General features: G+C 33.9%; 1 protein-coding gene and 1 long non-coding RNA gene across 10 annotated transcripts in view; one reads left to right on the plus strand and one right to left on the minus strand.

Moving 5' to 3' along the window:
* CTNNA3 (catenin alpha 3) overlaps positions 1 to 24,521 on the minus strand; it is a 1,832,183-nt gene that overhangs the window by 161,450 nt on the left and 1,646,212 nt on the right. The window lies entirely within an intron of this gene.
* LOC116269526 lies at positions 5,214 to 24,415 on the plus strand. Its single transcript, XR_004177142.1, has 3 exons — positions 5,214 to 5,294; positions 11,715 to 11,829; positions 24,327 to 24,415. It is a non-coding gene; the product is annotated as an uncharacterized LOC116269526 (long non-coding RNA).

The raw sequence follows: 24,521 nt of genomic DNA on the forward strand, positions 1-24,521 counted from the left end.
TTCTGCTAGTCACTATCTACTAAGAGTAGTCACTAACTTGATTTCTAAAACTGTAGATTTGCCCATGTTTCAATATTATAAAATTGGAATCATAGCACATGAATTCTTGTGTCTGGCTTTTTGTATTCAGCACTTAAATGATTGAAATGTATCTATTCTGTTGCATGTAGTTATATTTTGTTTATTCTCATTGCTCTATACAGATATTATTCCACTCCACAAACATATATATATATTTCCATACATTTATTCATTTTTTTCTATAAACAATATTTTGAAAACTATTCCATTTTTGGCTATGATCAATAATGAGTATTCCTGGACTTTTCTTTAGGTGCACATATGTGTGTATTTCTCTTGAGTCTATATCTAGGAGTAGAATTACTACATCACAGGGATCATCATAACCTTTGTTCCTATCAGCTTTTCAATCTCATCCCATCTTATTTCCTTCAACACACTGTACCCTCAAGCTAAGCTAAGCTATTTGTTGCTGCAGGTAAATATCTTTAGATATTGCCCATTAATTATTTTTGCTCATCTTCCCTTCCCCCAATTTGTTGGTCCAAATTTAATCATATTTTCAGGCCAAACTCATATAGTACATGCCCCTTTCTCCATCCTTCAGGTGTGTGTAATTATTCTCTCAAAATTTTTAGAACATGTTATCAGTTCTTCCCCCTAGACGTTCATATTGTTCTCTCTTGCAGTCTAATCTTGTGAACACAACTATCCGATCTCACTTGCTAGAGATGTTGTTGAAAACAATATCATCTTTCAGAATAACAATTATGACATTACACATAATTTTTTACTTGTACTTTTTAGATTTTTTTTTGTCTCCTTCCCCTAGAAAATAAGTTCTCTTAAAGTAGGAACATATTGCATGATAAACGTTTGTTTGTGATTGTTAACAGAAATACTCAAGAGCTAAAAAAAACACAGACTTTTGAGCTCAAAATTTTATATCACTGATCTTATATTTTCATTGTTACCCACATTTACACAAATGCCAAGCTTTTACCTCTACACAGATCTTAGGTTCCTTTCTCTTACGCATTTTTCCTAGTACTTTTCAAACTCTTGTCCTTATTATTCCTCCAAGACTATATTAATAGCACAATTGATCATTTTCATCTTCATGTCTCCTTATTAATTGTTCTATGCTCATTACTACTACATAAAATATTGATATGCTTACATTATTTATCTGCTTAAAAAATTTAAATGACTATAATTACCCCTTAAAAGAGACAAAAGGAAAAGAAAGGGAAAAAGTGATATAATAGGGAAAATGCAGAAATTGTTGTCATGCAGACCACCATTCAAATTCCACTTTTGCCAAGTATTAGCTATCCAGCAATTAACAATGTTAAACTCCAGTTTCATATATTAAATGATAATACATTTGTAGAGGTTGCGTGAGAATAAGTTATGTCTATAAACAATTGTACCTGGAATGTATTAGGGACTCAGTAAATGGTGCACATATAAACAATGTATATAAATGTATCATCTTGGCCTCCAAGACTTTCCACAATATTGAAAAGCATAACTAAAATATTCATGTAGTCTACCTCACAGAGCCTAGGCAAGAACAATATGAAATATTTTGAGTAATTGCTTTCCATAAGCAATAAATGCCATAGAAATATAGCACCATTATAATTATCTTATTCTCAGAAGCCCCAGAATCCAAGTCACTTATTTTGCAGATAAGAAAATTGTCCCAGAAAGGGGAAATGACTTAAAAGAACTATCCAGCTGGTTAGTGACAGATTTGATGTTTCAGTCCCTGTGTCTTCATTAGTAGCTTTCCCTTTCCACATTTTTTTTTTTTTGCTTTCCTTAACTATAACTTTTATCACGGAAATTAAATTCTTAGGTAAATCATATAACTTTGTTAATTTCTCTATCCATGAAACTGGATGAAACATATAAATATTATTTTGTGAATAAATAATCCACAGTTATGAATTTTTTAATTTTATAAATACTAGGGAATTTCTAATTAATTCACATCACTCATATGAATGGGTAGCTAGAACTCAACAATAAAAATAAAATGTTTGATAAACTTTAAAAATATACACATGGTATATATACACATTAGAGAAACAGTTCTCAAATGATAACTCATGTTCTTACCTTCAGAGTATCTCAAACTTAATAGTGACATATACGTGTTTTCTTAAAATAAGCCTAGAGGCATTTGGGAAATAGATGTATTTTTAATACATCAAAAATATAAATAGCATAGAGCATTTTGATGGAATTTTAGAAAATATAAAGTGCTTTTGGCAAAAATTCAACTTAATTAAAATTTTGAGAACAAATTTATTTAAGCAAGATTTATGCATTGATATCTTAAGCATACTAAAGTATGATCTCAAATATATTCCTGAGAATTCATTAAAAGCAATTTTCTGTAATATTTTAAAGTTAACATTTAGGAATTGGAGTTGGACTTTAAGAAGTGATATACATTTCTACATTTTTATATATAGATCTCTAAATCAGACTTAAAATATATATTAGCTTTAATTAGCTCAGTTTCCTCATCCATCAAAAAAAAAAAAAAAAAAAAAACACTCTTAGCACCCAGTGGGTTACATTCACAGTTATAAAACTGTCTCATTTTATTATAAAACTTTATAGGCTTCAGGGACTGGGTCAGAGTAAATCATCAGGTATATTTGATTATCTATGTCTTAAATATAATGATAGTGATTGACATTTGTTCACACTTCTAGTATGCTAGTCCCTCTATTGAGCACTTTTGAAAAAATTATCCCATTTCAATAATAATAAGATGAAATAGTTGTTAATATCCATTTGTCACAATCATGGAAATGAGTTCTATAGGGAATATTTGCAGGTCTCCTATAAATGAAGATCCTCTCCAATGTTTTCTTTCTTTTACATAAGAAATAGTTATATTTTATCTGTGAATCCAGTTTCTGTCCTTGTTCTAGAAATAAATAAAGGTTGTAAAAGGCATTTGGGAGATGGATGAAGGAATCTGTACATAAACTGGGTATTAAGAAAAATTAAGAAGTGATTGTTAATTTTCTTCAGTGTCGTGATCATATTGTGGTTATATAAGAGAATGTTCATTATTTTGGAATATTCCTGTTGAAATATTTAGGTATAAAATGCTATGATGTTTCAAATTACTTTGAAGTAGCTTAAGAAAAACCGAAATATGGCTCTGGAACTATGGTTAAACTGTTATTTCTAGGTAATGGGAATATGAATGTGCATTGTACTAGTGATTAAACATTTCTGTGCATTTAATTTTTCATAATAAAAAAATGAAACACGAATAACATTTTAGACAATTTTTTTTTGTAGAGACATGAGAGATCTTACAGGTTATATAGTATCTTATTCCAAAATATCATTCCATCTATAACATTTGTGAGCAATGATGATTTCACCACTTTTTGGACTTTCCTGAAAGTCCAATGCTGGATTATCTGGGACTGAGAAATAAAGCAGTCCATGCACATTTTACCAATAAAAATTAAAACATAATAAATGAGACCGATGACCTCCAGAAGTAATCTTCTCATAGATAAATTTCATACATGATCTTGGCATGTATCATAATGACTGAAATTTACACTTAAGTGTGGCTGTAGCATAAACCTTTCTCTGAAAAGAAAAGTGGTTTCAAAGGTGGTGATCTGTATGGAGCCCCTAAAACAAGGTGCTGATGTGAGCGGTTATCAAAAAACCTGACGTGAATATCTTTATCTTTTTGACAGATGTGATCCTAGCATGGCCATATATTTCTTGCAACATGTATTTTATCCAGAAGGTGAAGATCAAGCCTTTACAATCTTTCCTCTAAAATTATATATATAATTATACATTGAAATGTTGGAAAATTTGTTTAGCAAGAGTCAATCTTTAAAAGCCTGGTTGATATGTTTAGGGGCATCAACAATAGTTTCTATTCCCAACAAAGTGAGGACCAGCCCCAGGACCTCAATGACCTCATCAGGTGAGGAGATTCTACTTGAACTCTCAACCCTTTTTCCACTTGATACCTTACTTTTGTCTTCCAACAACAGGCATGTACTTCCTTCGAAGGCACTGAATTCCATTTTTAGACAGAGTTAGTTACTAGAAAATCTTTATCTTTCCTCTCTATGTCTACATGATAACCTGAATTCAGACCTCTAGAACCTAAAGGAGTATAAGTAATCTATTTTTCACAAGATGACCTTGCAGTTATGTAAAAAATAATCATCAGATGCTATTAACAGTCATCTTCCCATTCTCTCATTAATTCCTTCACCTATTCCTTTTCTGTAGAACTCCTCAATTCCAGACACTTCTAGAACTTCTTAACCAGAACATCAGAATCAAGGTTTTCCTTTGGGTGTATCTCAGTATATCATTGTCTCTTTCATAAAATGACTTCCAGACAGAACTGCAAATTCTAGATGAATTCTGACCAGTCAAGAAAATAATAATGGTCTTTGTTCAGGACACTATGTTTGCACTCTACAAAGACCAAAATTGTAATAGAAATTTTGTAATATTCATGTAAATCATTTACTCATATTTAACACTCAACTGAAATGCCCATTACAAAAATAAACTATAACTAAGCCATATCAAAACTGCCCTGCATTTTTATTTTTAAATATAAATATTGCAAAGATTTACACTAAATTTAATTTATTTAATTGCATTGTGTCTTCTTTGGTTCCTCATTCCAGAAGGCTGATATACTTCTTGTCTTTTGATGCTGCCAAAACTGACAATATAGAAATTCTAAAACAGTTCAATAAATAAATATTATAAAGGTTGCGAGGAAATCAAACAACACTCTCTAAAAGTCTACCTATTTTATTCACGAGAATGCCTTTAAGATGCTATTCAGTGCCTAGTAACTTACACTTTGCTCACAATTTAAGTAAGTTTGGTTACCTGAATTCCATGCCCCAGTTTACGGTAAATTGGAAGTAGACAGAAGGTGAGCTAATCTGACCACAAAGATGGAAAAGAAAATCTATCAAAAAAGAGACAGACTACTCAGTCAGATAATGAGGCTCTTCAAGTTATAAATAAGCTTTCCTGCTTCTATCAGGATACCTTCATCCTATTATTGTATTATAGCATAGTACAATTATATTTGGTCATAATACTGACAATGAGTCATCCACAACATCATCAACCAGCATTTATTGATGTCTACTGTAGAGTTGGATGGCACCATTTCTGCTCTCAAACAGTTTAAAAGATCCCTGTGCAGAAAAAGACATATTTAGAACATTTTGGTGGGTAAGGTAAATAGATGCATGGAATACAATTTGAAAACCAATTCTAGTGACTTTTTAAAAGTTAAATCTTACTATATGAATTTTATAATGACAAATTATATGAATAGTATAACAACTAAAGTAGGATCTGAGAATTATATATCTCCTAGTTTTATGTGTATTTTCTTTTAATCATATTTTTGCAATGAATATAATTTTATTACTATATATGTATTAAATGTGTAATTGAATATAATTACCACTATCCCTCCAAATTGTTTATAGAAATTTGAAAATTTCATTCTATCTTTCTAACAACAATTTTCTTGATAAAATAGCAATTTGAGGAATATTATATAGAATTCCTAACATGGCATTTGCTTGTCCAAAAATTATGCTTACATGTGTCCATATTATTATGATTTAATATAGTACCAAGACTAACGATCCATATAAATATGCTATTTATAGCTCCTTCCATTGAAAACCAGATGCAACACCTGTAGTCACACACTCATGGCAAAGAAAATATAAAATCTATTCTCATTATATTATTATAAATTGAATATAGATTATGTAATGCACAAGGAAAAATAAGCAGTTATATTTCACATAATATATAATCTATTGCCCACTTATTAGGTTTTTAAAAAGGTAAAATAAAATAGTTTATATCAATTTGAGTAACATACTACTATTATTTCTTTCTGACTCCACTACTGGGTAATCATTCATGTTTCAGATCACTTGAAGTCAGGAGTTTAGTTTATGACCTAAGACCCAAAGTTAGCAGAAGTTTCCATATTCTGAAATTTAAATAAAACAGTCAAGCTTCTTTTCATCCATTCTTTGAGAGTCTCAAGTTTACTCAAGAACTTCATAAATTCTGAGGACTTATATTCCCATAGGCCACCTTTCTTCTCTGCATTTCTGATCTTGATCTACTGTGTTCATTTGAGAGTGATTTTGAATAACTATTCCCTTCTTACTCCATTATAGTTACCCAACATTGTAACATTCTTCAAAATCACTTTATATGTCATTTGTGTATATGTGAAGGTTTGTGAAAATGTTGAGGGATAACATGAGAATTTTACAAAATAAAATGACTTAACATTGCAATATCTCTGATTTTTACGTAAAGACGTAGAATGTGGGTAAAAAAAGCATTGCTTCCACATTTACATCAACAACCAAAGCCAAAACTCTACAAGTCCATGACTTTTCTTAAAGCCAATCATAGTTGTCAAATAATAATTTCACTGACTGAGTTAAACAGCCAAGGAGAATTTTATTCAATACTGCTGGAATGGAGGGAGAGATGGAACTCAACTCTGCTGAAACAAAGGGAAGAAAGTTTTAAGCACTGGGGTGAGCTAGTAGAAGAGTACTGGAGGACATTAGTAGAGATGGTCAGTATCATTAGACCATCTGTGTTTGCTAAATGGTACTTACTGAATAGGCTTCTACCCTCCCATAGAGAGTAGGAAATAGAGGTTTTACCTTTCTTGATAACTACATTTCATAGAGATAGTTCACAGATGCTTAAGAAAGATATTCTCTTGTTAAACTGGGAAGAAACTGGGACAAGATTTACATCACAAAGGGACAGAGAAAGAATTTACAATGGGAAGTTCTCTAAAATAGATCCTTTAAGAAAAGGGAAGTCAGGGGCCTGTACTCAGAAAGAATCTTGTCAAGACAAGGAGAAATTTAAGGCTTTCTTGGTCAGAAGTCATAAGTCAACTAAAGAACCTGAAGTCTAGGGCAGTAAGTGTCTTCTGAAAGAGATATGATGTAAGTGTTTGCTTGCCTTGGGTAGATGCTACCTGACATTGGCAAGTAGAATTCAGCTAGAAGAGTTGACAAATTAGTTGAGTATGAATCATCCTGTGGTGGCCAAAAGTAAGTAATTCCTAAAACAAGAAGGACCTGTTAAAAAGAAACAGGATATCCAGGCATGGTGGCTCATGGCTGTAATTCCAGTACTTTCAGGGGCTAAGGCAGGAGAACTCCTTGAAGCCAGGAGGTCAAGACCAGACTGGCCAACATAGCAAGACCCCATCTATAATAATTATCACAAAATAGGAAAAAAGTAAATTTTTAAAAAAAGAAAACAACTTTCGATACCAAAAAAACAAAAAAACTTTCAAACTTTCAATACCAAAGGTTGAACAATTCAGTCAATGAAATAAGGTTAAACTCCATAGACTACAATAAATATCTATGAGTTCATAGTGATATAAATAAATAATTGAATGAATAACTAAATGTGGGAGAAGGGACAACTCTTCCTTAAAACTCCAATTAATAAATATAGAAGAAGTGAGGAAAGTGGAAATCATGGGTTAGGCAAACACCACAGTAATTATTCTTTGGCAAGGTTCATTGATGAAGATTAAAATTCATAGGTGAACATTTGAGAAGGAATAAAATTGAATAGTCTTAAAGCACTGCACTTTAGCTGGGTGCAGTGGTTCATGCCTATAATCCCAGCATTTTGGGAGGCTGCGGCAGGCAGATCACTTGAAGTCAGGACTTCGAGATCAGTCTGTCCAACATGGTGAAACCCCATCTCTACTAAAACTATAAAAAATTAGCTGGGCATGGTGGCAGGTGCCTGTAATCCCAGCTACTCTGGAGGCTGAAGCAGGAGAATCGCTTGAACCTGGGAGGCTGAGGTTGCAGTGGGTCAAGATCTTGCTATTGCACTCCAGCCTGGGCAACACAGCAAAACTCTGGCAAAAAATAAAAATAAAAATAAAAGAAGGCCCTTCACCCAAGATACTTATCAATTCCAAAGAAAAAAGTAACGTAGTTTTTTCAGTGGAAAAAGCCATCAACCAACACCAAATGATAAAAACCAACATCACCAAAAATGAGATCTATTAACATCTTGAACCTCCTGATATGATGGACTGAGAAGGACATGTTAGTTTTGTGATATTTCCTCCAAAAATGCATAACCTTAAAATAATGAGGAAAACATAAGATGAATTCAAATTATATGAGATTCTATAAAATGCCTCATCTGTATTCTTCAAAAACATCAAGATCATGAAACATAAGGGAAGATTCAGGAAATACCATACTCTAGAGGGGACTAGGAGATGTAACAGCTAAATAAAACGTTGGATCCTGGATTGAATCCTAGAACAGAAAAAGAATATAGGTGGGAAAGTTAATGAAATTTGAATAAAATCTGTGGTTTAATTAGTAGTATAATACCAATGGTCATTTCTTCATTTTGACAAATGAACCCCGGGTATACAAGTTGTTAACATTAGGGGAAACTAGGTGAAAAGCCTACAGGATCTCTCTGTACTTTTTTCAGCTTTCTGTAATATAAAATTACTTCAAAATTAAAAATTAAAAACATGCAAAATATGCACCTGAATCTTCATATGTATGTCAGCAAATACAGAATAATTTATTTCGTGGTGGCTATCATTTTCAGTCATTGGCATCCTACCTTCTTAGGTGGGCCCCTATCTGTCCTTTTCTCATCTTTCCTGTGTGCTCTCCTGCAGCAAAACACTGCATACTTTCTTTTTCTTTTCTTTTCTTTTCTTATTTATTTTATTTTATTTTTTTGAGACAGCATCTCACACTGTTGCCCTGGCTAGAGTGCAGTAGCGCGATCTCGGCTCACTGCAACCTCCACCTCCCAGGTTCAAGCGATTCTCCTGCCTCAGTCTCCTGAGTAGCTGGGACTACAGGCACGCACCACCACATCCGGCTAATTTTTCTTGTATTTATAGTATAGATGGGGTTTCACCACATTGGCCAGGCTGGTCTTGAACTCCTGACTTCGTGATCCACCTACCTCGGCCTCCCAAAGTGCTGGGATTACAGGCGTGAGCCACCATGCCCAGCCAATACTGCATGTTTTCTAAGCACACTTTTTAAGTATTGTCATATATATATATGTGTATATATATATCTCCATCCATCAGAGTCTCATCTTCCAACACAGTGCAGCATATTTTCCTGAAGAAAAAGAGCCCCTTCCCTAAAGGAAAGTCTAAAACTATTATTTTTTTTTTCCTCTTTACTAGAGATCTTCTTAGTGGGGAGTGAAAAGAAGTGAGGGCCTAAGTAAACAAGAAAACATTATCCTGTGATCATAGATACTCACCAAAGCAAATTTAAATGTTAGTAATAGCTTACAAACTGAGATGCTATAAAAACCCATCTAGTTTTGGATAACCACATAGCTTGTCAATTAAAGCTCTACCCAATCTTAATACTAGAATAACATCATTAAATAACATGCAACCTGTAATTTAGGATGTTTAAATGGATCCTGATATCTCAATAAAATATTCTTGCTAAGACAAACTCCACAGGGCTAAGGCAATTGGATCAAGCAGCCTATGCTAATCTATAGATTCATCTCCCACTTGAGTATTTCTTCCTAATTATCATTGCCACAACCCCCTTGGTTTCACTTGAGGGTCAAAGGACTTCCACACACTTTCTACCTAATATCTTGCTTGTGAAAAAATAAAATTTCTCTTAACTATCTATGATCAGCTAGCATAAGCCTGGACTATATATAAAAGTATTAGACAAGATATTAAAGGTTTTGAAAGACAGACAGATGCAGAGTGATATGGTCTTGGTAAAGAGCCAACTAAGGTCTGACTCGTTCTTCTATGCTAGTTATGACCCATCCTATACATTGTGGAAACCATCATATATCCATGACTGATCAACCAGGTACACAAACAGGATATTGTGTCCCAAATATAAGTATAGGCAGCCAAGTCCTACAGAGGCCAGGGTTTCTTTATTATGGCTTTGACACCCACTCTCCGCTGATTTACATTAGAAATGATAGTGAGTTGGCTGGGTACGGACTCGGCGCCTGTAATCCCAGCACTTTGGGAGGCCGGAGCAGGTGGGGATTACCACGGAGGGCTGGCAGTTCGAGACCAGCCAAAACAACATGGAGAAAACACCGCCTCTACTAAAAAATAGACAAAATTAGCCAGCCATGGTGTGGCGCCTGTAATCGTAGCTACCTGTGGATGGCAGGAGAATCGCTTGAACCCAGGAGGCAGGAGCTGGCAGCAGAAAAGATCACACCATTGTAATTCGTTTGTGCAACAAGAAGAATGAAAACTCTGTTCAAAAAAAAAAAAAAAAAAAAAAAAGAAAAAAGAAAGAAAAAAAATGAGAGTGAGTTTTCAGGAAGAGACCAAATTTTAAAATGAAGTTCTATGTATTAAAAGTATGGCCCATTAACGATCAGAATGCTACATTAAAGAGTATGCAAGCACCACAACATTTGACTATTCCGGTTGTACGCCTTATCAAAAGAATCTATGCACTCCATAAATATATACACCTATTATGCAATCTGTTAATAAAAAAGCCACCGCCGCTGGTATAAAAATTAAAAAAAAAGAATGGGTCTTCCATTACAATGATATTCGCTTTGGAACTTCATGCAATCTGTAATACCTTGAAATCTACCAGAAATTGAAGATGATTTCTAAAATTCTAAATTACTTACAAAAATGTAGGCAGTACCTGAAATAGATGTTTCCTAACTAAATGTTTTTTTAAAAAGAGAATTTTTGGAATTAGAAAAAAAATTCTTAGAAAAAAGACTCACCTTGACGAATTGAAAATATTTTACCTGTATACACACTGAATTTTTCTATTTTCTCTAAGCCTCCTTCAGCTAAAGATTCATTTAATAAATCCCCAAGTGAATTATGAATTAAAAATTTAAAAATAAAAGTGTTCAGGACAATTTGTAAAATAGAAGTTCCAATGGCATGTTTCAATGTTATATAGCTATCATCTATGTATTTTTATATATATATATTTTAATTTAAGGTGATATATAACAACCTTGAGATCTTATAGGATAGGAGAACACCAGAAGAAGAATGAAATAATAAATTCATTTTGAAACAATATATTTTCATTCAGGATTATTAATAAAATGCTCATGTTAGTGAGAAATGATTCACTAAGGAAAATAAATGAGGAAGAGAAGATGGATAAAGTGATAGGAGGAGGACACATGACACAATTGAGAAGGCAATGAGGTAGAAAGAGAATTGGTGTTTGTTGGTATAATTTAACCAGTTTTCATTCAATCATTTGGACCATAGAAATTCTTAAAGTAGAGTTCACATGCATCTGTAATAGATTACATCTTTCTGTATAATAAGTTAATGTGCAGGATTTTGAATATTTTCCCTTATTTGTAGCATAGTGTTATTGTTTCTAGTTTCTTTTTTGATTTATTTTTCTTTTATAATCAAGAAAAAAATAAATGAAAGACAGTATGGGAGAATGTCACCAGAGAGTCACAATGTTGGCATGTTATTCTGACAGTTCAAGAAATTCTCAAAGAATCTAAATTTTAAGTGCTAAAAACTGCCAGATCATTTTTTGTATTTATTCTTCTGATTACAGTGCCTACGGCATTCATAGTTCTCCAAAGAAAATCACGAGGCTTAATTGTTTTGAAATATACTTCTGTATTACATTGTCAGATCTCAATTAAAGGAATCTTCCTTCTATATGGAATGTAAGTAATTCAATCCCTTTTTATGCAGTCCATAATAATTATTTTACATGAATATTTATGTTAAAATATGGCACAATTACTCCCTGAGATTCAAAACATATAAAATACCCCTTTATTGCTGCAACAATCAAAACACAGGGTTGATGGTAACACCTATCCTACATCAGCAGCACTAACAATACAATCAGTGTGTGCAAGCTAAATCCATATGGTCAGAACACACACCAACATTAAATAAACAAAACCCAATTCTTCTTGTCTTTTGAATGTGAATTTGGAGAGGGAAACATCTGGATTAGAAAGGCACTTAGCAGTAGACAAGGCTTTTTCAAGTAAAATTCCATTCAGGCACTAGAAATAAGACCCTCTGCTCAAGAGGCAGCAGCTGACACATGAGCCTAACTTAGTACTGAGTCAGGATATAGATGAAACTGTGTCTATAGATGAGCACAAAAGGAAATTAAAAGTAAGGCTTCAATTAGTTAAGCTTTCAAAGGTAAAACTCTAGGGTGTTTGGAGGAATCTTTCAGAAAGATATATTCCAGTTTTACTGCAGACTCAACACAAACGGCTCTCAGACAAGTCACATCTATAGTAATTGGAAACATTTTCGAAGTAAAACACGAGAGACCATGGTTTTTGCCAAAGGTTCTTAAGCATGGGCTTTCATAGGCCTGTGAATTTTTTTTTTAAAGTAGCAGAATAAACATACGTTTGCAAATTGTTTTATTTTAAGAAGTAAGGGAAATAATACATACACATTTAAAACAAAAAATAAAAAAAGGAAGAAAAAAATTTACCACAAAAAACTTACCATCCATTATCACTCTTCTTTTATTAAAAAGAATATTTTAACCTCAAAATTAGGAAGGACTCAGTAGAAAAGAACGATCTTTCCCAAGAAAGAATGGCTGTTCCTGTGGTTGGTTTTACCTCTCCCCTATTCCGCAATCACAACCTCATTGTTAACTTGGCAATCTCTTGGAAGATTTTTGTTACTCACGACTGATGTGGGAGGTGTGCGCTACTGGTGATAGAGTAGTAAGAAATTATTCAGGCAGTTAGTGAGGGTGAGAGAGTTCTTGGTAGAATTTTCTTTTAATAAAAAGCAACCCCCAAATCATTTCTTTTCTGATAGAAAGCAGCCTGAAAAATCAAGCTGCAAGCATAGATAAGCAAGCTGGAAGCTTGCATAGGTAAATGGCAGCAGCTGTACCTGGAAGCTAGGTACATCCAACATGGCGATTCCTTCTTCCCTTTCCCTGTCATCCAACATGGCGATTCCTTCTTCCCTTTCCTTGTCGCCACATGTGCAGGTGTCATGGCACCAGCCAGGTAAAACCTTATCTACATAATAAAAGGTTTGTGGGCTATGTAAATAGCACACCTGGTCAAACCAATACCCTGGGCCCATGTAAATCAAACACCGTCTTCTCAAACCCCTCTATAAAATCGATCTCATCTCACCCCAAACCCGGAAACACACTTGGTCATCCCCTTTCTCTGCATGAGGAAGCTCTCTCTTCTTTCTTTTGCCTATTAAACTTTCCGCTCTTAAACCCACTCCGTGTGTGTGTGTGTCGGCGTCTTTGTTCTCCTTATCGCGAGACAACAAACTTTGGCTATTTGCCCAGACAACGATGTCGCTTCACTGGCATCTACTGGGTAGAGACCAGAGATGCTGCTAAACATCCTACAATGCACAGGGCAGCTACTACAACAAAGAATTGTCTGGTCCAAAATGTCAACAGTACAAGGATAGAGAAACCCTTTCCCTACACTGACATTTTAGCTAAGGACCAGTGGATATTTTGGCTCAGACTGATCCTCATGTAAGCTAACCAGTTTACAGAGCCAGTGATCTCTGGAGGGCTTGGCTGACTCTTTTGTTTTCAATCATTTTTAATAATAATCATCAGCAGTAGAACCGCAGTGGTGAAATTCTACTCTATCAATTAGAACTAGCCTGAAAAATTGTCACTAAAATCTATTCTGCAATTCTATCACTTTGACATCAATTCCATTGGCTTACTAGTTTGTATCTCAACTTCAGGGCATCACACTTAGTCTAGAGATAGTGCTACTATTTAGAAATGAAAGAATATTTAACCAGTTTGAGTCAAGAATTAGTAGCCTCTATCAAAAGATAGAAAACATAAATTTCTTCTTACAGTGGGCTTTAATAATGTATGCTTCATGAAATATTCAGTAAGAGTATATATACTTTCTATTCATGTAACTTTTTAAAGATTAAGAAAATCAAATGGATTAACAACCATGGCTCATTCTAGATAGTAAAATTATAGATAGCTATTTTTTCCTTATGTTTATTTGAAACATTTTGGTCTATAAGATTATGCACAAACTCTCAGTAGTATGGTAGGCTTCTTTTTCCCTCTGGACTTTCATACAGAATACCTTTGTTTTTATAAAATATTGTTTCATATACCAAAGATTTTGAAAGCAATATTTTATGACTATTCTTGTAGGCTACATATATATGTGTCATTATTTCTACAAATTACATTGCAAAATGAGATCATATTATGTATACTGTTTTGTTTCTTATTTTTTAACATTATAAAGTATATCAGTGTCTGTATAATACAGATTCATCACATTTTAAAACTCTTACTTCATGATAGAGATCTGGTATCATTTATTTACATGTTATTTTATATTTATGTAGATATGTATGTAGATAGGTAGGTATTTTGTGTGTGTGTGTGTGTGTGTGTGTGTGTGTGTCTTTGTATACTGAGTGGTGAATATCTTTCTGCAGTTCTTCAAATGTATCTGGGGCAAACATTTTAGAAGACAAAGAGAATGCACTTTTATAAAGGTTTTCAATGCTTACTTCCCAATTTCCCTTCAGACAGCTTACCCTAACTGATATCTCCACAAAGTGTTTGAGTATCAATTTTCCATAAAAACTTTCTGACAATGGATATTAACAATCTTTTTATTTCTTTTTCAAATGTTATCAGAATGTGATATTTCATTGTTGTTTTCATTTGCATTTGTGTAATCTCTGATGAAATGGGACAATAATTTACATACTTATTATAAATGTACATGTATTCTTTGTGAATACCTTGTAATGCCTACTTTTCTGTTGGCTGGGGTGGAAAGTGGGGTGAGGAGTCATTTCTTTTTATTAAGTTGTGAAAATCTATTTCTATTAATATATAAACATTTTCTTATATAATTTATTATTATTATCCACTAAAATGGATGTTTGTCTTTATTTTGTGTTTTGTTTGTTTGGGTTCCTACTCCTTGTGCTTTATTTTGTATTCCCTGGCATGTAAAGTTAATGCCTAGCCTGTTTCCTTAAATGTATTCTGTCTTTGCGTATCACATTTAGATAACTTACATTTAATTCACTGCACAATATGAATCACTTAAAAATAAATATTTACTCTTTTTTATCTAGTACACATAGGACTCTTTAGTTGAATTGTTGTTGTTGTTAGTTGCTTGTTGTTGTTGTTGTTGTTGGACTATTCGGGATGCTGAAGATTGCATTATGTCATAATTGTTCAGTTCATTGCACAGCTAGGTCATTCTCTGAGTTGAAATATAAGGAATCAGTATCTCAGAGAAATACACATATTACTAAATTTCATACAGTCACTAATAAAAAGGGCCAAGATTCATCTCAGGGATGGTGACCCTAAGACCCCGGCACTCTTGGTGCCTCTTACAAAAATAAGAGCAAACAGAAGCAAGCGAGTTCTGCATATTTTTAGAAACTATATTTGAAAATGAAATCCTTTTTCCTTGCAACACCATTTTATATTATTTTAGGAAATTTTAGTAACATCATCATTTCAAAGAACAACACGAATCTAATGCTACATTCATGACTATATAATTGCAAGCAAATGGATTTAGGCATCTGGTGTAATAACAGCCCTGACAACATAGCACTTCTTTTCTTCTGAGCTGCAGTTTGAAACTGGACCAGAGTAGGCACGTGGCTCAAGAGCTACCCATCTATAAATTAACTAGAAACTAATGAAAGGATCCTATGTAAAGGACTTTGTACATAGGAGGAAATTTATTTAGCTTGGCCAATCAGATTGGCTCTCCCCAGAAACAGTTCTGAAAAATCTGAAGAGAACTAATTAGGAAGGTGAATGTTGCCAAGCTGCAAAAATAGCAGAGATGTCATAAGTGTGAATCCACTCAACAAATAATGATGACAACAGTGATAGTGGTGGTGGTGGTAATGATTATGATGATGACAGATATTTTTTATCACTTAATGATACATCATTCCTTATAAATATTAACTCCAATAAGCCCCATAATAACCCTGTGATGGGAGTATGTCCATTTTAAAAATAAGTAAGCAAAACACAGAAATATTCAGTAACTTGCTCAATGACAACAGTTAGTATGTGGCAAAGTCTGATTCAAGCATAGGAGTCTAGCTCCAGAAATTGTGCTCTCCTTTAAAATGGTCTTAGCATCAGAAATGAGGAGACATGTTTGAAGGTTGACTTTTTCTAAAAGCTCTGTTTCTTACAAGTGCATGACTATTACATAGCTGATGACTTTACACTCAAGGAAATGCTTCTATTATATGTTTGCTCATATTTACATGGGATTTCAGCCAAGGTTTAGATGTGTAGAGAGTGCTATATAGCCTATACAACTTATATATTAGAATATATTAGAAATACATGCTCACATTTCTAAAAAATAAATATAGGTTAGAAATTACTCACTGATTAAAAATATGAATATAAAAGGACTATCTCGGTTATAGTGCTTTCACAGTACAAAGGTAATTTTTAGAATATTAGAAAGCATGTTTAAAAAGGTGTTGCATTTGGCTTCTTTTTCTGCTACCTTGCCCATTACTACACACATACTGTCTTTAGTAGGAAAAGAGGTAAGTACATTTTTTTTAACCGGGGACTAATAATTCAACAATATGTATACATGTTCAATTTTCAACATAAATGAAATAGGACTTTTTCAATGATGACAATTTAGGGCAGGAAAAGCAGAGACATACTTGGTAGCCAGATGTCTACCACAAACACCTCTAAACCTACAAAGAGAAAGAATCATCTGAGTACTTTAGCCTCAGAACATTCTTCCAAATGCCCATCGTCTGAGTAATTATCTACTAAAATACTATTTTTGAAATATAGGAGTTACCCTATTTATTCTGTAGCTACATTATAATTGGTTGGATTCAAGTGCTGTATCTGAAACAACCCCACTGCCCCAAAATTTTCTGCACAGGTCTCTTTTCCCAAAGCACATATATGGTTAACACCGCTTATTTATTGACTCAATAAATATTTATAGCATATTTACTAGCCAGGCACTGTTCTAAGTGTGGGGGAATACATCATGGGAAAAAAAAAGAACATTAGAACTGTTGCCTTCATTGAATTTACTGTCTAATAGGGAGACTAAACAAACAAGCAAATATGTAATATATCAGACAGTGAAGGTAATGTTATGGAAAAAAGTAAAGGAAAAATGGAAAGAGGTTATATGAGAGTTGGAAACGGAGTCACAGTTTTAAGTTGGGTGGTTAGTAGTGGCATTACTAAAAAGGTGATACTTAAGAGAACAAGTATGTCAGAAAAGAGGAGATTTGTTGGGGGATGAAGTCTGAAAGTTGAAGGAAACCAGACCTTAAGCCGATTCCTTGAGGAAAAAAAAAAAAAAAAAAGGTCACCAAGTAATACATAAACTTCACTGAAAGTTTAGAAGGTTGTAAAATTATAATATAAAGTTATGTATATGAGATAATTTCTAGTCGAACTGACATCTTTACTTGGTTTTTCAACTGACTTTTAGTCCAGTCATAGTCAAAATTAATTTCTGCTCTTTTACCATCTCCAGACTGCTCAATTCAGTCTCCTCCCTATCAATATAAAGAGTAAGTCCATCTTCCCCATTCTGAAGCCAAACCTTGAGTTGTCCCTGACTTCTGTCTCTCTCATTCTCAATATTCAATCTTTTAGCAAATTTAGTTAGTTTTACCTCTCACCATATATGCACAATCAACAACAATCAACAACTGCATTTCTAAAATCCTTGTCTCTGTCTCCACCATTTTTCACTGTAATAATAGCAATGGTTTTTAAGTTCCTGCTTCCTCCTGTACCACTTCTCAGACTATTTTCAATACAGCATTCAGAAAGACTCATTTAAAATATGTCATATCATGATTCTTCTGGCTTCAAACCCCTCCAGTGGCTACTCACTCTACTCAAAGTAAAAGCCAAATGTCTTATGATGGTTTATACATCATAAAAGACCAGGCCTCCCTTTTAGTTTCAGACTTCCATTACTGCTCACTTCACTAACATTCACCTCCAAAAACATTTTCACCTCAGAACTTCTCTACTTGCTCTTTCTTCACTGTAAATGCATCAATGAGTAGAAAACTCTGTTTAAATAATGGACGGAAGGCTAGGTTCACTACCTAGCAAGTAAGTCACATATATCACAATACACCACTTAAATTCATGCCTTCGTTGCATTGTAAACGACTACTAAAGATACAGAACTTTTGTTTTTTTGTCAATGTTATGAGGTGGAAAACTTGCATTTATGAATACCAAGGTTCTACTCTATAAATCAATGGAAGAGGAGAGAGATTTAGGCTTAAATCACAGAAGTTCTAATTGTTGCAAAAATATACTTGATGCCTATACCTTCTCTTACTCTAAAATACACTACATCATTGGTGAAAAGAAAATGTTGACAATGGAAAAACTAGATTAAGAAAAACTGTAATAAAAAAGATCTTTTTAATTTTTAAAAATTATATACTAAGCAATTCAGATTAGTTATTGAACATTAATTTTTACATAGAACTTCCCAGCAACCAAAGCAGGGTGAAAATGTACATATTTTAATGAAATTCTATTTTCTGATAAGTAAGAGCATATTAAGATATTTGGTAAAAATCTTTCCCAGATTGAAATTTCAAGAAGCATTTATTAAAAGAACTCTTATATAAGAAGTTTTGGATACTATAATGTAGAGTGTTTTAAACTTTAATTTTCTCTGCCTAGATTTTTATACAGTAACTTATAAAATTAAAGAAATAACACTAAATTTAAATTTAAGTAAAGAACTTAAAGATCAAACTGCCCAAGTACACTACTTAACAATGGATAGAGATAGAGCCTAGTGAACTTGACATGTAAAAATCCAAAAGGAGTGAGTAAACTGTCCTTTAGACAGCTTTTCAGCAGAAGTTTTTGTTTTATTAAATCAATAGGGGCTAAAGTGTAAAGAAAGCTTTATGAGAGTAAAGGGAGTTGGGCTCATCTAGAAGAACTTTTGAAAGGAAGTGAAAAAGACAAAACTAGACCATTCTGACGTGGAAAAATCAGCAATATAGGCTCAGGGAAAATCCTAACTCTCTGTCAGAAGCACAAGGATCATTGCAGCAAATAAGAAGGGTTTAGGATCTGTATCCCTTATATGGCCAGGAATGAAAAGGCACAGTGAAGGACTTTGGCAAACAAGCACATCAATTAATATTTACACTAGCAAGTACTAAATTGAATATTTCAGAGTAGTGATCTAGCAATTTATAGTAAGATTTATCTGTCACAAGGAGTTACAACTGTTGGAAGAAAAAAGATAAAGAAATAAATTCATGTAATACCCTAGGCTCAATATATTAGAAACCTTGTGTGCTTTTAGGGCAAGATATCTTACAAAATAAAGCCTCTCCTTATGTTCTTTCCTATATGACGTGATTCACATATGAATCTGCTCTGTACTAAGTAGTGTCCTACATTCTGCAGGTGTAGTGCTAAAAGAAGACAACATGTCCCCTGATCTAATGGAGTTTCAAATTTAGTAGGGAGGAAAATCCATTATATAGGAGGTTATACCGGCACAATGAATATCAAAATGTGAGAATCTCCACACGTAATGGATGATTATTGGAGGAAAACTATCTTGAACTTGGGTATCAGAGAAGGTTGGGCTAATCTGGAATCCTATTGAAGAGCAGATGCTGGTAAAGGGACAGAGGGGGTGTTGCAGGAATTGTGTTTCTCCAAGATAATGAATGGTGTGAGGGAGAGCCTGATGTCTGTAAGACCTGAGATTTCTGCACAAGGAGGTAGCATTGAAGAGAAAGTGGCAAAACATAAGGCAAATGAGAGCAGATCCTGAAGTTCCTTCACAGAGGGCATTAGGAGATTGGATTTTATGCTAAGGGCAAGGGGTGACACTAAGACCTAAAAGGGCTTTTATGTATGATGACAGATGATAGATTTTTCACTTTGGAAATATCATGGGAGTTTAAGTATGGACACTGGAAGTTTACAAAAGTGATGGCAGGAGACAAGTTAGGAACATACTGCAGAAATCTAGGTGAGAGGTGCCAGTGCCTGAACTAAAGGAGGGACTAAGATAGCATGAATGTTCCCCTCTGCTTGAAAACAGCTTTCTCCAAGCTGTAAACCTATCTCCTATTATAAAGAAAACATTTATTAGAAGTTTTACTATTTCTTTGGGTAAAGCCAATTAGCAAACTTGATGGCCTATAATCCCTCTCACCTCATCTCCGAAAAATCTTTGTTTCAGCAGAGTTGAGCTCAGAATGAGTTCTAGCCTTTGTTCCATTGCAAAAGCCTTGAATAAAGTCTTCCTCTCCTATTTAACTTCGGTGCAATTCTTCCTTGACAGTGGTGATAGTGAAGGTGGTGAAAAATGGAGAAGTTCAGAAAATACTAAGAAGAGAGTAAAACCAGAATATGTCATATGATTAGCTATGGGAAGACTCAAAAACCATCCCTGAGTTTAGATTTGTGCAACTGAATGTACAGAGGTGCCTTAAGGAATGTAAGAGTTTGAGTAGATTAGTGGATTAAGATGGTGCATTTGGGTTTGGAAACAGTGAGATCCACAGATGCCTGTGATTATTTCAAGGAGAGGAAATTTGTGGGCCTCCCAATACATGTAGTCAGAGCTGAAAAGACAGGGCTAGACTAAAATCATGTGCCTATATATGATATTTGAAATCTTGAGATTATGTGAGAATGTCTAAGAAAAGTAGGAGGAAGAGCTGGAGGATTCTAGGGCTTAGATCAGAACTCTAATAAATCCTAATGTTCAAAAATAGATAGGGGAAAAAATAACCATGAAAAATATGAAAAAGATCACCCAGAAAGATAGGAGAGCAGAGTTACTGCCAAACATAAAATTGAAATGATAGAAACCAATGATGAGAAAACGTATTGCCTGCTGTGTTGCTGTTGATTAATGTAATTTTATCTAGATTTATTCAAACTGATTTTTATAAGCCAAATTAGATCATGAAGATGGTAATGAGGTCATGTGTCCCAATATTTTGCAAGGTAATTCTGTACAAATTTGAGTTATTGAGAGTATATTCTGATAATGATCATGGCCTATTAAAATGTTTTTAATTTTTAGAGTAAACCACTCCTCCATGGAATTTTTTTTCTACTTTCATAGTGAAGGATATTCAGCTAACTGCATGTGAACAAGCAAAAGTGAGGCAGGTTTTCCTATCTACAACATATAGTTTACACGGCTTTTTTTTTTTTTTACACTAAGAATCATCGCTAGTATTTTAAGATGTGATATGTTCCAGTTCATCTGTTGATATTGACGTTTTGAGGTTGTGTCCAGTAACCTAGGCAACTGTTCTTATTTCTGTCCTAATTTACTTCTATTTATAGAGCTTGTATAGATTCAATGGCCCCAGAGATTTTCTCTAAGGCCGCGCAGGTTGACAAATTGTATGCTCTTAAGTGAATATAATGTTAAACATATGACAGACCTTAGTCATCAAGCAAAGACTGCATATTACAATTTCTGTAATTTGGGGTAATCAGTATATATGACGAATAATGTATCTTTAAAAAGGTAGTGTAACCTGGTCACAATGAAATATGAAATGACTATTGTTGAAATTACAATATTTAAATGTTTTGTTTTTAATGTTCTATTCATTAAACTCAATTCCAGCAATTTGAACTAGCAGCTTCAAATACCCTAAAATAAAAATCTTGCTTGGTCTAATTCAGTGCTGTTAAACAAATTCCCTTTCTCACCTCTCACCTACAAGACACTATAATCAAAGTTTAAGTTGTGTTGATTTAGTATTTAGACCTTACTGGATTTCAAGTTATATAGGCGGAGGAAAGAATGACTGTAGAATATTTCCTCTTGGACAGGGGCAAAGAAAGAAGAGGTGATTTTAAATGGCTGCTTGCAGAACTGTCTCCAACATGCACCCAATAAATATCAGAATGACTTGTATTTTTTCTCTTTTTAAAAAAATCATTATACATCTAGAAATATTAAATGTTGTTTTTTCTTTTTTCTTTTTTTTTTTTTTTTCTTTTTTGAGACAGTCTCTCACTCTGTCACCCAGGCTGGAGTACAGTAGGAACGATCTCCAGTCACTTCTACCTCCGCCTCCTAGGTTCAAGCAATCTTCCTGCCTAACCCTTCCTAGTAGCTGGGTTTACAGGTGTACACTGCCATGCCCAGCTAATTTCTGTATTTTTAGTAGAGATGGGGTTTCACCATGTTGGCCAGGTTGAACTCCTGGCCTCAAGTGATCCACCCACCTCAGCCTCCCAAAGTGCTGGGATTACAGGCGTGAGACACTATGCCTGGCAGAAAAATTAAAAATAGAAAAGCTGGAGTCCTATATAACTTTATGAGAACTGACAGAGACAGAAACCAATGGATTACCAAACTACCAAAGTTCCACGAAGAAGAAAAACTCCCAGTGCAGAGCCAGGCATTTTAATAAACGATGAGGGAAATAAGAACTTGACAGCTACTGGGTCAAGTTTTCTGTGATGTTGCATTAACAAGACTTGGTTTTTTAGATATCTATTTCAGTTCTAGCTTATTTATGTGAATACAGATTTACATAAACATGCTGGCATCATTAAGAATCACAATGCCTTCTTCCTTCTAATCTCTTAAAGCACTTCTTGATTAGTCCCCTTCTTAAGGAAAAAAAAAAACAATTTCAGAAGACTTCTGATAGTAAAGTGTCAATGATGTCAAAAGCACTTAGTATCATGAAACGGGAAATCAAGTAGTCACATATCAGGAGACAGACAGATTTGTATTTACAAAGCTCCCTGAGCTACTGAATAAAAAGTCAAAGCACATCAGGATCACACAAAGATCTGCACTTTTCATGCGATTCATTTTATAAAAATCAAAATTTATTGTTCATTTCCTATGTGCCAAAAACCAAACAAGAATTTTCACATATCTAATTGAATCTTCAAAAACACCTATAAAATAGATATTATTATTATCATCATCATGATTTTACAGATAAGAAAATTGAAAGTTAGAAATGTAACATTATGAAGGTCATATGGATACTAATTGGTGGAACTAAGATTTGAGTCAAGGTTTATGTGACTCCAAAGTCCATCCTCTTGGCTATAGCAGTTCTATAAAAGGCAAGTCATTTGCTCACCTATTCTATTCCCAAAACTCTCTTTCAATTAATTTTATGAAGAGCCTTTTTAAACCCACCATTATTATCCAGGTAAGTCTGAGGAACTTTCAGCTGCCACCCTGCTGCAACTTAAATAATTTCCTAAGTCTTTACTATGACTGCTGCCCCATTGCAGAAAATGAAACAGGAAAAACTTCTAGAAATTAGAATTCTCATTTTATTGAAATATCACACAGGACAACATGATGAGAGAATGACTAAGGAGCAATTGCCTTTGCTCTTCTGGATTCCGTGGTGGGAACTAACTTTGGATCCTCATCCTGCAGGATCCCCTGCTATATGACTCGACTTGCCTAATACTCCACTAGATCAAGGTGAAGTGACTCACTAAAAGAGACTGTCAGGGTCTGGGCATTACCAGGTAGTTTCTGAATGGTAATCAACAAACCGATTTTGCTATTGATAGAAGACTGCAGGATGGGGACATGTAGAAATTTGCAAGGTTTAAATATATCTGGTTTTAAGGTTTATGGTCTTCAGTTTCACAAATCATCTTTCTAGTACAGCAGTTTATAACATCAACTCTATAATACTGGCTGTTGCAATAGTAGATCAATGGTAATATTAAGGGATGATGAGACTATTCCAGTTTACAAGTATGCTGTACTGGAAAGAGAACATGTTTGAGGCCAAAAGACCTGATATTTGGTCCCAGTCAACACGACTTGCATAAACTACTTAAATTTTTTGTTTCATTTCCTAATTAGTAAAACCAAAAGGAAAATATAACAAAAAATAAGCTCCAGGGCTTTTTATAAATAGGCTACCAATTTGAAAATGTTCTGTAAACTACAATGTGTTAAATAGTATCACGCACTGCTCTGTTTAAATAGAAAATAATGTATGTCTGTATGTCTGTGTAGCATATAACATTTTAGGAAGCTTTTAGGACTTACAAAAATCTTATTAATACATTTAGAAATTTTATTCTCTTTAAAAAGTCTATTTTCACGTCTCTTTTGAATTTGAGTTTTTCAGATAAAAGATGCCTATTTTATTCTGGTTGAAAGCATGAACCGAATAAACAATGAGCTCTGTGAAGAATGTTCTATGAACCCGTATCAAACTCAAACTCCTGTGTCACTCCGGTATGCCTGATCACTGGATATAACCACGTATTGGTGCAGTGAGCATTCCTGTTTAATAATTAAGATAATTACTGATT

Source organism: Papio anubis, chromosome 11 (assembly GCF_008728515.1).
Source record: "Papio anubis isolate 15944 chromosome 11, Panubis1.0, whole genome shotgun sequence".
NCBI lineage: Eukaryota > Metazoa > Chordata > Mammalia > Primates > Cercopithecidae > Papio > Papio anubis.